A 14,799-nucleotide genomic window follows, 5' to 3' on the forward strand; every position below is an offset into this window, starting at 1 on the left:
ACGCCATAAGGGCTCACAACACAACGTAGACCTGAGGTGTGCCCTAGTCAGATGGTCAGTACACCAAAAAGGAGGCATATTCAAGATAAGTAATGGTTGATTGTAGAAGAGAGATGTGAAGGAAGTGCCCTGTAAAGTATCGTTCACTGGAACCGACAAGGAACACAGGTGAGTGTTCTGCTTAAATACCCCCCTCCCTTGGGCTCCTCCCATAAATTCAGGCCACCATACTGGCCTTCTAATTTATGGTTGGAGCCCTCCAACGGAGATAGATATGAAACCACATAAAGATGCCACAAGACTCACAAAATAACATAGACCTGAGGTGTGCCCTGGTCAGCTGGTCGGTACATAAAAGAGGGGGTAAAAATACCAGAATAGGGAAAATTGTTTTATTAGTATACATAAGATTTATTGGGCAAGCTTGGTGAAGGCTTGCAGCCTCTCAATCTGGGGATTCTGAATGTACTGGGTAAAGCAGGTGGATTTCCCTCTGCCTACTCTTCTGATGACATGACCCGACACCCCGTGTCGGGAGGTAGCAGAGGCCGCTCCGATCCTGAAGGAGTGCCAAGAAAACTGATTCGGGTTGAGGCCTAGATTATCCAGGAGGGTTCGAAAATGTCTGGTGAACTGGCTAGCTGTTAGTGGGCTTGAAGGAAAAGGCAACAATGGGCTGGAGCTAGAATGGCTCTGCAGGTGTAACAACAACTGGTTCAGAACCGCTACTGGACACCATTCATTGTGGGCCTGGAAGAATTTCATGTCAACCCCGGTGCTGGACTGATGAGTTTTGGACACTGCCAGATGTAGGACAAAATGGTCTTTAAGGCGGGCCGGATGGCACGTGTGTAGCACCTGGCAACCGGGGCCACAGTAAGTGAACTCACCGGGCCGTAGGAAGCCGTAGAAGGCCAGGTAGATAGCTGCTTGGATGACCAGGCTAGGGAGCAACCCAATAGGGGACCGTGACAGGATAGCTGACATGTTCTAGAAAGTGGAACTTGATATGGGCAAGCGTTTGCTACTGGCTGGTGTTTCTGGATGACACGCAGTAATGCTTTGATCATATGGGTCGCCAACAACGAGGGTTTCCCAGGGGCTTGTAGGGAGAGGAAATGCTGGATGCCAACTAGGTACAGTCTGACAGTGTTGTGGGACAGGCTCAGGTGAGTGTGGCAGTAAGACATGAAGGCCAGGATGTGCTTGATGTGACCTGTGCCCGTCTCGGGGTACGTGGCTAGGAATTTGCCATAGGCATTCCAGGCGGTGTGGTAGGTCTTCACTGTGTTGGGTGACAGTGACTAGTTTTGCGTTGTGAAGGTGGTCTTTTTGGCCTTCGTTAGCTGCGAGCAAGGTGGGATAGGAAATGAGGTTGGGTCGGCTCCGGTGTAACGTTAGAAAACCATACCTCGTTAGAATTCCATACCCTCGTCACTTCCTGTCAGAAACAGCTGAGCAGCGTAGCAGTGCGCATGCTCAGAGCCCCGGATACATCATTGAACAGCAGAGAAGTTGACAAGTGTGCATGCTCGGAGGGTATGAAATTATCACGGTAGTGTGTGTAATGTTATACTTGCGGCGGTTACATTAAAACAGTTCGGCTGCAACATGGGTCATCTCCGCTCCTATCCCTGTCACTTCCCAGATGTCGGCTACTAAATATAAAAGCAGCGGCGGGTGTATGAAATGTAAATGACGGAGATCTCGGCTCCGTGATGCGCTTTTATATTTATTAGCTGAGATCAGGGAAGTGAGAGGGGTAGGAGCGGAGATGACCCATGTTGCAGAGGAGCTGTTTTAATGTAACGGCGGCAAGTGTAACGTTACACACACTACTGTGATAAATCCATACCCTCCGTAGGTGCACCGGAAGGGACGAGGGTATGGTTTTCTCACGGGTATGTTTTTTTCACGGAACACCGGTTCTCTGTAAGAAATACAAAGGGAAATTGAGGCGGGACAATGCATCTGCTGCAAGATTGTACTTGCTAGGTATGCAAGTACAATGCACATTAAAATTATAGCAAAGGGATATCTGCACCAGACTGCGTAGGAAGGACATGATGGCCAGGGACTTGGACCTGCCTTTATTGACAATCTCAACCGTGGCTAAATTGTCAGTGGAGAAGACCACAGACTGCCCTGCCCAGATGTGTCCCCAGACCTGAGCTGTCGCGAGGATAGGGTAAAGCTCAAACAATGAGGACGTCTGTCTGAACTCAGGACCAGGAGGATTTCCTGTGGACATGGACCTGCAAACCAATGGGTGTCAAAAATGGCAGCAAAGCCTGAGGAGGCTGCTGCATCTGTTACTATATGAGGTGAGGAGGCTGAAGCTTCTGATAAACAGGTATACGCCATTCCAGTTCTCAAGAAAGTTGTCCCACATTGCTAGATCTGCAGCAGCTGCCTGTTCTTGCCTGATTGTTTGATCGGGGTCCTGTGCGTGGAAAAGGAAGACCAGGAGGTGACAAATGAAGGAACGCCCCTGTAGGACAATCCTCATAGCAAAGTTCAGCATGCCTAACAGGGACTGCAGTGGTCTCTTGGTTTAACTATGTGAGGTGGTGAAGGTGTGAATGACGGGACAGCTTGTCAGGGTGTAGGCTGGCCTGCATAGGGTGTCAAGGGTGATTCCTAGGAAGGTGATGGAATGCTCGGGGCCTTCCACTTTATGCTCTGCTATGAGGTTGCCAAACACTACCCTTAATTTGTCTAAATCTGAGGGGGGCTTGTCGGGCCGTTCATCAGCAGGAAGTAATCTAGGAAATGGATGCTTTTCTGGCACTGCACCTGGTGAGTTAGGATCCAGGTTAGGGACTGAGCGAACATATCAAAGAGCCATGGATGCACCTGCGACAAACAGGGGGGAGTACTAATATTGCAACAACAGAACCTGATGCGGCTAAAAAAAAAAAAAATGAATTGAAAAGGAAAAAATGTCTATATAGCAATGAAAAAAAAAGGGGATCAGTGGGGTGACACAGACATGTTGTATACAATACACTTCGGTGGCCCCACTACAATCACAGCACAGCACAGCACTAAACTGACTGCTGTACACTGTGTAACATAAGAATCAGCCCTACACTACACTGGACTTGGCTGATATATATATATATATATATATATATATATATATACAGTGGGTACGGAAAGTATTCAGACCCCCTTAAATTTTTCACTCTTTGTTATATTGCAGCCATTTGCTAAAATCATTTAAATTCATTCTTCTTCCTCATGAATGTACACATAGCACCCCATACTGACAGAAAAACACAGAATTGTTGACATTGTTGCAGATTTATTAAAAAAGAAAAACTGAAATATCACATGGTCCTAAGTATTCAGACCCTTTGCTGTGACACTCATATATTTAACTCAGGTGCTTTCCATTTCTTCTGATCATCCTTGAGATGGTTCTACACCTTCATTTGAGTCCAGCTGTGTTTGATTATACTGATTGGACTTGATTAGGAAAGCCACACACCTGTCTATATAAGACCTTCCAGATCGCAATGCATGTCAGAGCAAATGAGAATCATGAGGTCAAAGGAACTGCCTGAAGAGCTCAGAGATAGAATTGTGGCAAGGCACAGATCTGGCCAAGGTTAGAAAAAGATTTCTGCTGCACTTAAGGTTCCTAAGAGCACAGTGGCCTCCATAATCCTCAAATGGAAGACGTTTGGGACGACCAGAACCCTTCCTAGAGCTGGCCGTCCGGCCAAACTGAGCTATCGGGGGAGAAGAGCCTTGGTGAGAGAGGTAAAGAAGAACCCAAAGATCACTGTGGCTGAGCTCCAGAGATGCAGTCAGGAGATGGGAGAAAGTTGTAGAAAGTCAACCATCACTGCAGCCCTCCACCAGTCGGGCTTTATGGCAGAGTGGCCCTACGGAAGCCTCTCCTCAGTGTAAGACACATGAAAGCCTGCATGGAGTTTGCTAAAAAACACCTGAAGGACTCCAAGATGGTGAGAAATAAGATTCTCTGGTCTGATGAGACCAAAATAGAACTTTTTGACCTTAATTCTAAGCGGTATGTGTGGAGAAAACCAGGCACTGCTCATCACCTGTCCAATACAGTCCCAACAGTGAAGCATGGTGGTGGCAGCATCATGCTGGAGGGGTGTTTTTCAACTGCAGGGACAGGACGACTGGTTGCAATCGAGGGAAAGATGAATGCGGCCAAGTACAGGGATATCCTGGACAAAAACCTTCTCCAGAGTGCTCTGGACCTCAGACTGGGCCGAAGGTTTACCTTCCAACAAGACAATGACCCTAAGCACACAGCTAAAATAACGAAGGAGTGGCTTCACAACAACTCCATGACTGTTCTTGAATGGCCCAGCCAGAGCCCTGACTTAAACCCAATTGAGCATCTCTGGAGAGACCTAAAAATGGCTGTCCACCAACGTTTACCATCCAACCTGACAGAACTGGAGAGGATCTGCAAGGAGGAATGGCAGAGGATCCCCAAATCCAGGTGTGAAAGACTTGTTGCATCTTTCCCAAAAAGACTCCTGGCTGTATTAGATCAAAAGGGGGCTTCTACTAAATACTGAGCAAAGGGTCTGAATACTTAGGACCATGTGATATTTTAGTTTTTCTTTTTTAATAAATCTGCAACAATGTCAACAATTCTGTGTTTTTCTGTCAGAATGGGGTGCTATGTGTACATTCATGAGGAAGAAGAATGAACTTAAATGATTTTAGCAAATGGCTGCAATATAACAAAGAGTGAAAAATTTAAGGGGGTCTGAATACTTTCCGTACCCACTGTATATATATACTGCACTGGTGAATATATATCCTACAATAACTGATACATTTATGTACTGAGCTATCTGATTGATATATATCCTGCAAAAACTGATAAATATATATACTCTACTATCTCCTGAAACAGCTAAAAAATATATATAGCTACTACACTGGCTGATCTATTAATATATAAACCACACACTCCACTAACTACCCTGTCTAAACTCCACTCCTAACACGCTACATGCAGCTGCCGTTTAGGCAGCCTTTACATAGTGTGGGGCATGGACTTAGCCCCTGAGCCATGATTGGCCAAAGTATAGAGGTCAAGGTGCATGCTTTGTTCAATCACAAGCATTGCATTATGGCGGGTGAATTTCCTGCGAACAAAGAACACATGAGGTTCGAGTCGAACTTAGCTTCAACTCGAACTAGAAGCTCATCCCTTCCTGAGGATGTTGCAAAGGGGCAAGCATTCCTTGTGCGGCACTAGAGGTAGAGGGGAAGGTCAATGAACATCTGGTGTTGGAGCATTAGTTTGCCGTGTGCGTGGAGGGAGGACTGGGAAACGGCGCAAAGCAGGGAACGCAGACCTGCAAAGTGACGGCATAGAAACTCCGTGTCCACAATGCTCCAATTTGTGCTGATTTGGAACTGGGCGAGTTTGGCTGTGGTTCTGGCTGTAAATGAGTGGTGGTAGTCGTAAAACGCAGAGCCTTCGTATTTGTACCCTAAGTCAACCACGGCATGGTAGGTACAAATCCATCTCTTCCCTCCTGCCGGGGTTGGGCGAGCACAACACGTCCCTAAACATGCCGAAAGGCCAGCACAAACTCGGTGATTGACAGTTTGCTATTGAACCTGGGGTCTTTGGCCTTTTCAGAACCATGGACACGTCCCCACAGGCGTAGGACAGATTGTGACCGAAATGAGCAGGGAGGCCAGGTTAACATCCTTTTCCTCCAGGATAGCCTTCCTGATGCCAGCAGAGATGAGGGGTGCAGGAAAAATAGTGAAAATAGTGCCTGGTGTACCTGTGGGTGGTAGTGCCAAGACGGGCGCTGCGACCATGTCTAGTGGGGGTCACCGCTGGGTGCACCTCTAGGACTTCTTCTCCTGCCTGCATGTCGGAGACTGCTGCAGTCAGCGTGCCAATTATGGTGTGCAGCTGGGTGAGAGCTGAGGAGATGCACTACAGGGATGCCTGCTGGGTGCCGGGTGAAGCTTCTGCTGGTGTTGGGAACAGCAGCCTAAATAATTGGCTTTCCTGGCTGTGGCATTGTGGGGAATGGCCCTACGCCGCAGCTCTGCTGTGAGCTTGGGGATAGTCCATCCCCTGAGGGACTGAGTGCTGCCTGGCTCTGAACCCACGGTGGGTGACAGAGGGGTAGAGGCAAGGTCCTCACTGCCGGACCGTGACATGACTCCAGCTATAATGAGAAAAAAGGGGAGGGGGGAGCAGTGGCGGCTGTTGCTCAAAATTTTTGCGGGGGGCGCAAACAGAAAAATGTAATAGGCATTGCTTGGCGGCAAAAAAAAAAAATTGCGTGACTTTGAGGTCGCAAAAGTGTGAAAGGGGCCTTCAGTAATTAAGGTATAGTGTGCCCCCTTTCAATGCAGACAGACCAGTGCGCCCCCTTTCAATGCACAGTGACCAGCCTGCACCCTATTAATGCACAGTGACCAGTGTGCCCCCTTTCAATGCACAGTGACCAGCGTGCCTCCTTTCAATACAGTGACCAGTGTACATGCCCCCTTCAATGCAGTGACCAGCGTACATGCCCCCATTCAATGCAGTGACCAGCGTACATGCCCCCTTTAATGCAGAGACCAGCATACATGCCCCCTTCAATGAAGTGACCAGCATACCATTCCCCCCAATGCAGAGATCAGCGTACATGCCCCCAATGCAGTGACCAGCATACATGCCCCCAATGCAGTGACCAGCATACATGCCCCCAATGCAGTGACCAGCGTACATGCCCCCAATGTAGTGACCAGCGTACATGCCCCCAATGTAGTGACCAGCATACATGCCCTCAATGCAGTGACCAGCATACATGCCCCCAATGCAGTGACCAGCGTACATGCCCTCAATGCAGTGACCAGCATACATGCCCCCAATGTAGTGACCAGCATACATGCCCCCAATGAAGTGACCAGCGTACATGCCCCCAATGTAGTGACCAGCGTACATGCCCCCAATGTAGTGACCAGCGTACATGCCCCCAATGTAGTGACCAGCGTACATGCCCCCAATGCAGAGATCAGCGTGCGTGCCCCCAATGTAGTGACCAGCATACATGCCCCCAATGCAGAGATCAGCGTGTGTGCCTCCAATGCAGTGACCAGCATACATTCCCCCAATGCAAAATATCAGCGTGCGTGCCCCCTTACTTACCTGGAGCAGCAGCGGCGGCGATCGGCTTCTCCTTAGTCCCCGAACGGCGGCTTCTCCTCGGTCCCGGCGGCGCGTCTCCTCAAGTCCTTCCGCTCCCGCCTCCTCCTCGGCCAGTGGCCTGTGGCTTGCCTTGCGGCCAATCAGGAAGTGCATATCGGACGCGCTTCCTGATTGGCCAGGAGGAGGATCGGTGTGACAATAGCAAATTTTCATTCGCTATTGTCACACAATGGGTGGGCTCGGGACGCACTGCTCCACGCCCCGGGTCCACCCTTTGCATCGCCCTATTAGAGCCTCTGGCTCTAATCAGGTGATGAAAAAAAAAAAAAAACACTGTGAACCAGAGCCCCAGGGTGTACTGGGGTGGGAAGCTGCAGTCTGTTTGTGTCCAAAATAGCAATGCTGCATTCTGTAGTAGGTGATGTATGGTTGGCTTGTTAACGCCTGCACTGTTGGCAAAGCAACTGTTTGGCAACCGTGTCTGCGTAGTTTGAATGTGATGTTCTTCAGAAAATAGGTAAGAAAGAAAATGTGACAGTAGCTAAGTGCCAGACCGGCAGCCTAATTCGTGTATGTGAGGTATCGAGGTGAATAAAGGGTGCTGCAGATTGATTTTGAAGAGTATCCTGTGTACTATGCATCTGACTCATGCCCTGATAGAATAGAGGTCCTGGTTGTGGCAGAAACTAACCAGGCGACCGGGAACCCCTGAAAAAGGTAACATGGAAGTCCAGGTAACCTGGCATGAAGGAGAGCTCTAAGCCCGCCCCTCCCCCTAAAATGTGACAACCCCCCCCCGGTAAAAGAATGCAAAGCCTTGCATGTGTGTATGGATGTCATATTACCTGCTAGAAAAACGTCCAACCTTATGCAGGATGGCACAACCTGACCTTGCTGTCCTATGGAGAAAAACAGACAAGAAAATGTGAGTGGTCGGGTTGAGTGTCACTGGAGACGAGCTTGCAATGCGTGTTGCAAGGAAGTCGATTCAAAGGGAGGCGAAAACAAGCAGTAGATAAAAGTGGAAGAAGTATGGGAATAACCAAGGCCATGCTGACTGAGTGATGTAAATAAATGAGCTGACACTGAAAAGAGGCGTGCTGAAGCATGTCGGCATTTGTGACCTAAGAAGTCACATGAGTTGTAAGTGTGAATGGGCAAATGAGTGGTATGAGTGGCGACAGAGCATGTGGCAGGAACCTCAAGGGGGAGGCCATGCTGCAGAAGCTTGTGATGCCTGAAAATGGGTAACGAGTGGTATGAGTGGCAACTGAGAGCTTGTGGAAAAGAACCTTAAGAAAGAGGCCATGTAGAAGAAGCTAATGATGCCTTTGAATGAGTAATGAATGGTATGAGTGGTGACTGAGAGCTTGTGGTGGAGACCTCGTGGGGAGGCCTATTTGTGGAAGCTCGTAGTGTCTGTAAACAGATAATAAGTGGTATGAGTGGAAACAGAGCTTGTGGCAAAGAACCTCGAAATGTATTGCACGCACACACACACACCATCTTCCATACAGTATATATTTCCCACCAAGAACTCCCATGGTGCTGTCTATGTCCCCCAGCCTGCTGATTATAGGGAGGAAAATTCCACACCACTTTAATAAGGTTATCATTCTGCTTTCTTTTGTAAGCAAGCTCCCAGTAATTATCTGGCAATAGTTTATTTTTTGTGTGTTTTCGGCATTGGTATACATCTGTGCAGATAGAACATAGTTAATATTTAATCTAAATTGAATGCCTATATTTTTAGTCTTGAAGACTCTTCCCTCTGTGCTCTTTTTATTTTCTACTTTTATGAGCTGCAGCATTCTGTTCTATTCTCTGTGTAAAATACATAAAATGCCTGGATTGCACACAGGTGGACACCGTAAGTGACTAGCTCAACCCAACTTCCTTCTATATGCAGCACCACAGTTAGTAATAGTAACCAGACTAGTGCTTTTCCTTTGACTTTCTGTAATAGGAGTGACAATGTTCTCTTGGGTCTCACTGCAGGAGCAGTGTTGTCCCCCTTGAAAAACACTCCTGATGCAGATGTAGAGCACACTTGCATATTAATCTTAAATATCTGAGTAACGTCTTCTGTATACCTTTTGAGAATCTTAACTTTTGGAAATGTGAGCAGAGTAGGGGTTGGGGTGGTGCCAAGGCTAATATAGCACACATTGCATGCCACGCTATATGTTTAGGGTGGCCAAATAGTGATAAAAGTGTGAGGGACTCAAAAGGAAAGCTCTGGAGTCTACAGTCAAAATTGAAACAATTTAAATGAGCAGCACTGATTTATGGCTACAGCAGCATTTTCCTCCTGAATATGTACTGTATGAAAAAGCAATAAACTAGAACTATTTCTCTCTAAAAACAGTAGCATTTTTTTGTATGTCAAGGGGGAATAACACCTCACATATTACCAGCAGTTTGCAGTCAAAACCTCACAGGAAAGGGGCACACACCATTAATGGTTACATAGTTGGTAATGTTGAATAAAGACACCAGTCTATCCCATTAAACATGGGAGTGTGTGTATGTTTATGTTACTACCATTTTCCATATCCCTGTAAAATGTGCTTTTAAGAAACACATCAACAAGTTTTTGAATTTATCTACACTCTCTGCTGACAGCAACAACTGTGGAATGAAGTTCATAGTTACATAGTAGTTGAGGTTGAATAAAGACAATAGTCCATCCAGTACAACCTATAAGTTGTGTGTGGCCGTAATCCTTTTACATACCCCTGAATGTTTTGATCCTTGAGATGTATGTCCAAGAGTCTTTTAAAAGTAGCCTTACTCCCCGCTGTCACTACCATTTATGGTAGAGAATTCCACAGTCTTGTAACCCTTACTGTAAAGAACACACTGCGTAGCCTGAGGTTAAAACGCTTCTCCTCTAATCGCATTGTATGGCCACGTGTCCTCATGCATTCCTTGCGAGGTATTTATAAATCACTATCATGTCCCCCTATAAGGCGTCTCCTCTCCAGGGAGAATAAATCGAGTGCTTGTAAGCGCTCTTCATAATTAAGGTCCTCCTATCCCCTAATCAGTTTAGTTGCCCTTCTCTGGACTCTCTCCAGCTCCAAGACATCCTTTCTGAGGACCGGCGACCAGAATTGGACAGAGTACTCCAGATGCGGTCGGACCAGTGTTTTATAAAGTGGTAGGATTATAGTTTTATCTCTGTAATACATCCCCTTCATTATGAATGCTAATATTCTGCTGGCTTTGGCAGCTGCAGCCTGACATTGCATGCTATTGCTAAGTCTATCTTCTACTAAGACCCCCAGATCTTTCTCCATTTTAGATTCCCCCAGATCCCCCCCCCCCTCCCTAAAGTGTATTGTGCTTTCATGTTTTTAGTCCCCAAGCTAAATACCTTACACTTCTCCACATTAAACCTCATTTGCCATGTAGTTGCCCACTCTGCAATTTTGTTCAGGTCATTCTGTAAGATTCCTGCCTCATGATGTGAAGTTATGCTTGATTTTGTGTCATCTGTAAAAACTTATATCAATCGAATGATTCCGCCCTCAATGCTATTTATGAATAAATTGAACAAGATTGGTCCCAGGACCGAGCCTTGGGGGACCCCACTTACCACCCCAGACCAGTCTGAGTATGCGTTATTTATTACCACCCTTTGGACATGCCCCTTTAACCAGTTGCGTATCCAAGAGCAAACCTTCTGGTCGATGCCTGCAGACCTTGTTTTATAAATTAAGCGTTTGTGGGGAACTGTATCAAACGCCTTAGCAAAATACAGGTACACCACATTCACTGGTCTCCCCCTATCTAGCTCACAGCTCACCTCCTCTTAGAATGTTAACAGATTGTTTTTTTTTTTGTAAATTCTTTATTTATTTAGGCATAAATGCATGCACTACAATCGGAAACAGTCATGTATAACGAACCAGAGCATTGAGATGAACAGAGATTTCAAATACATTTGTGAGACAAACAAATAGCCAGGTAGGCATCTCGTATATGGTAATGTGAGCAATTCATAGTTAATATAAACAGGCATCTTGGACAAGAGTTAACCGTACGATCATTTTTAAATCAGACTGAGTCCAGGGACACTGGGAGCACTGGCAGAGTGGCGCAGCTCCCAGGCAGCTCCCGTACCCTCCGGCATCCATCTCATGGCCGGAACATGGGAACGAGGAAGTGCACCCCCGGAAGCAAGCAACTACAGCATCTACCCTATGGCATCCCGACTGCAAGCACGCCCAGGGGGAAAGGGAGTGATTGTTTTGCCCAGAGCCTGGTTTAAGTGAAAGAAAAGTAATTAATTGAAGTGCAGCTTAGGGAGAAAGAGAAGAATAAAAGAGGGGGGGAGGGGAGGTAAAAAGAAGAGAAGTGGGGGAGAAAGTGCTGGGGGGGGAGGGTAGAGACGGCCGACCAACAGGATAGAGTGCCTATTAGGCAACAAGGTCTTTGTATTCAGCGAAAAAACAAACTCATGCCAATAATGTCATTGCTTGAGAAACCTCTCTCTTGTACCCCATTCGGCAGCCACAAGGTCCTCCATCTCATTAATATATGCCACTTTATGTAGCCACATAGCCACCGTGGGGGTCTGGGACTGCTTCCAGAGCAGGAATTTATATAACTCCTAGCCGCTGTGAGCAAAAGTGGCAGGATCAATTTCCGATAGGACTCCCTGGGAAACACATTTTTTTGTAGGAGGAAAAGGGCCGGATCCAGAGTGAGGGTGTGGTCCGTAAATTTTTGAGTAATGCGTAGTACCATCAGCCAAAAAGACTGTAAACGGTTGCAGGACCAAAAAATATGGAGGAGGGAACAAACTTCCTCTCTGCATCTACAACATAGGTAAGAACAGGAGGGGAACATTTTATGGAGCCTGACTGGAGTATAGTACCATCTGGTCAGAAGTTTATATCTAGCCTCCTGATATTTAGAGCAGATGGAGGTTGTGTATGCAAAAAATAGGAGGAGGTCCACCTGGTGATCGGAAAGAGATAGGTCCAAATCGCGTTCCCACTGATATATAGGAAGGTCTGAAGGGGAAGACAGCAAACGATAAAGCAGAAAGATTGCATGATGCAGAGGGGATTCCCCAACACAAAGATCTTCGAGGGGTGTAAGGCGTCTAGCAAAGGAGGCCGCTGGTGATAGAGATTGCAAGAAATGGGCAAGTTGTGTCTTTTGCCAAAACTATAGAATATCAAAGTTGTGATCGGAACATAATATCAGCCTGGATACCCAATTCTCCTGACGAATAAAGTGTCTGACTTGGTAGAGGCCGTTGGCCTTCAGAGTATGAAAGCAGGGATTGTTCAGTCCCGGGGAAAAGTCCGGGTTGTCAATCACCGGAAACAGAGGGGATGGCGAGGGAGCATGCCGACCCTCCTGGCAAATCTTCCACCTGACAGATAGAGGTGCACCAACTGTCTGATGTGCAGCCACCATTTTCGGCAGAGGGGATGAGCTCCATAGAAAAGATTCGGGGGAGACTCCCCAGTTATCCGCTCGATTTGAACCCATTTTTTCAGGGTCCCATGTCGGAACCAATCCAGAACCCTAGACAGATGACAAGCAGTGTGATAGAGTGCCGTGTCTGGTAAGGCCATGCCTTCACTGAGTTTGGGCATTCTCAGGACCTTTAACGCCAAGCGGGGAGGTCCTCTGATCCAAAGATAGTCCCGAGACTTCTTATTTACCCCTCTGAGGAAAGCCAGAGGGACGACAATAGGGAGAGCCTGGAGCAAATATAGAAGACGGGGCATTACGTTCATCTTGATAATATTACAGCGTCTGAAGCACGAGAACATACCTCTCTGCCACCAATCCAGATCTTTTCTGATTTGAGCAAGAAGAGGAGGAAAGTTGCACTCAAATAGCCGAGTGGGGCAACTCAGTAAGGAAATACCATGATACGTGAAGTGGGAAGGGCTCCATTTAAAAGGAAAATCGGCCCTAAGTAGGGTTGATAGGGTAGGCGGCATTGCAACCCGTAAGTGCTTCAGATTTGTGTTGGTTTATTTTATACGCCGATAAGGTTTCGAAAGTACGGAACTCCCGCAAAAGATTGGGGAGAGAAGTGAGGGGTTTGGTGAGTTAAAAGAGAAGATCGTCAGCGTATGCTGCTACTTTCGGAGCGAGAGATGAGGAGACCGATAGCCCTGCAATGTCGTCATTATCCCGGACCATCCTCAAAAAGGGCTCCAGTGTCAGAATGAAAATCAGTGGTGATAAGGGACATCCCTGGCGAGTCCGGTTAGTAATCCCCGGCGGGCAGGAGAGCGTTCCATTAATTTTGACATTCACTGAAGGCCTAGAATATATCGCCCGAATCCAAGACATCATACGCTGTCTCAAGCCTATGTGCTCCATGGTCTCAGTAAGAAACTTCCAATTCACTCAATCAAATGCCTTTTCAGCATCTGTCAAGAGGATTAGCAGAGGGGTCTTTCGGGTATACGCCAAATGAAGCAGATCAATCGTCTTCGTGGTGTTGTCTCTGGCTTCACGAGTGGCCACAAATCCAACTTGATCATCGTGTATCAGCTGTGGGATCAAAGTGGCAAAACAGGATGCCAAGATTTTCATGAAGAGTTTTAAATTGATATTAAGGAGTGAGATGGGCCGATAATCCTGGCACAGGAGAGGGTCTTTCCCTTCCTTCACTATAACAGTGATGTGCGCGCGAAGCGAGTCCACCGGGAACTCAGCTCCTAGTCCCGCCGCATTCTACGTGGAGAAGAAGTGCGGGGAGAAAATATCCTCAAAGCATTTGTAGTAGGTAAGAGAAAAAACATTTAGGGCCCGGGGCCTTACCCCCCTTTGTCCCTGCCAAGGCCCTGGATAGCTCGGCAGGCTGGAGTGGTTCATCCAATTGCTCGAGGGCATCCTCAGGAAGGCTGGGGAGGCCCGAGGCATGAATATGGTCCCAAATAGCAAGATGAGGATCACTATTGGTAACAGACATGGCATCGGAGGCCAGATTGTACAGGGATGCATAATAGCTGCGGAAAACCTCAGCAATTTCCTCTGTCTTCTGTACCTTCTGCTGCGAGGATGTTGGCGAAGAGCTTTCGCCAGGATCTTACCACATTTATCCCCATGCTCATAGAAGGCACGCCTACATTTAGCCAGTGTAGCCTTTGCTCTGAACAAGGTCATGGAGTGAAGCTGTTCGCGGAGGACAGTAAGTTCTTGAAGGGCAGCCTGTGCCTAGGAGCGTTTGTGGGTGGATTCCAAAGATTCCATACATGAGAGGAGGTCATGCAACTGACGCATCCTTTATTTTTTGCACCTGGAACCAATTTTGATCAGGATTCCCTGAATATAGCTTTTATGTGCCTCCCACACCATAAGGGGGGGGGGCTTTCTGGGAGATCATTAGAGGCAAAGAACTGCCGTAGCTCCAGTTGCACCTCCTCCAGGACCTTTGGGTCCTGAAGTAGGCTGTCATTGAGCCTCCACTGCCATTGCCGCTGCTCCCGGGACCTCAAGTCTAATCCGAGTACTACCGGAGCATGGTCCGATATTGTGATAGAGCCTATAGACGCCAAGACTACCTGAGTCAGCAGGGTTTATGATACCAGAAAAAAAATCAATGCGCGTATAGGAGTCATGCGGAGGGGACTAGAAAGTATAATCCCTAG

The 14,799-nt window shown here is 47.3% G+C and overlaps 1 pseudogene across 1 annotated transcript; it reads right to left on the reverse strand.

Moving 5' to 3' along the window:
* Positions 1-411: 411 nt before the first annotated feature.
* On the reverse strand, positions 412-14,256 carry LOC309548045 (annotated as a pseudogene). Its single transcript has 2 exons — positions 14,196-14,256; positions 412-1,285 (listed from the first exon to the last, which is right to left on the reverse strand). The product of its transcript is annotated as an uncharacterized misc_RNA (transcript).
* Positions 14,257-14,799: the final 543 nt, after the last annotated feature.

The sequence above is a fragment of the Pelophylax lessonae genome (genome assembly GCF_965119305.1).
Source record: "Pelophylax lessonae genome assembly, chromosome: 2".
Classification (NCBI taxonomy): Eukaryota; Metazoa; Chordata; class Amphibia; order Anura; family Ranidae; genus Pelophylax; species Pelophylax lessonae.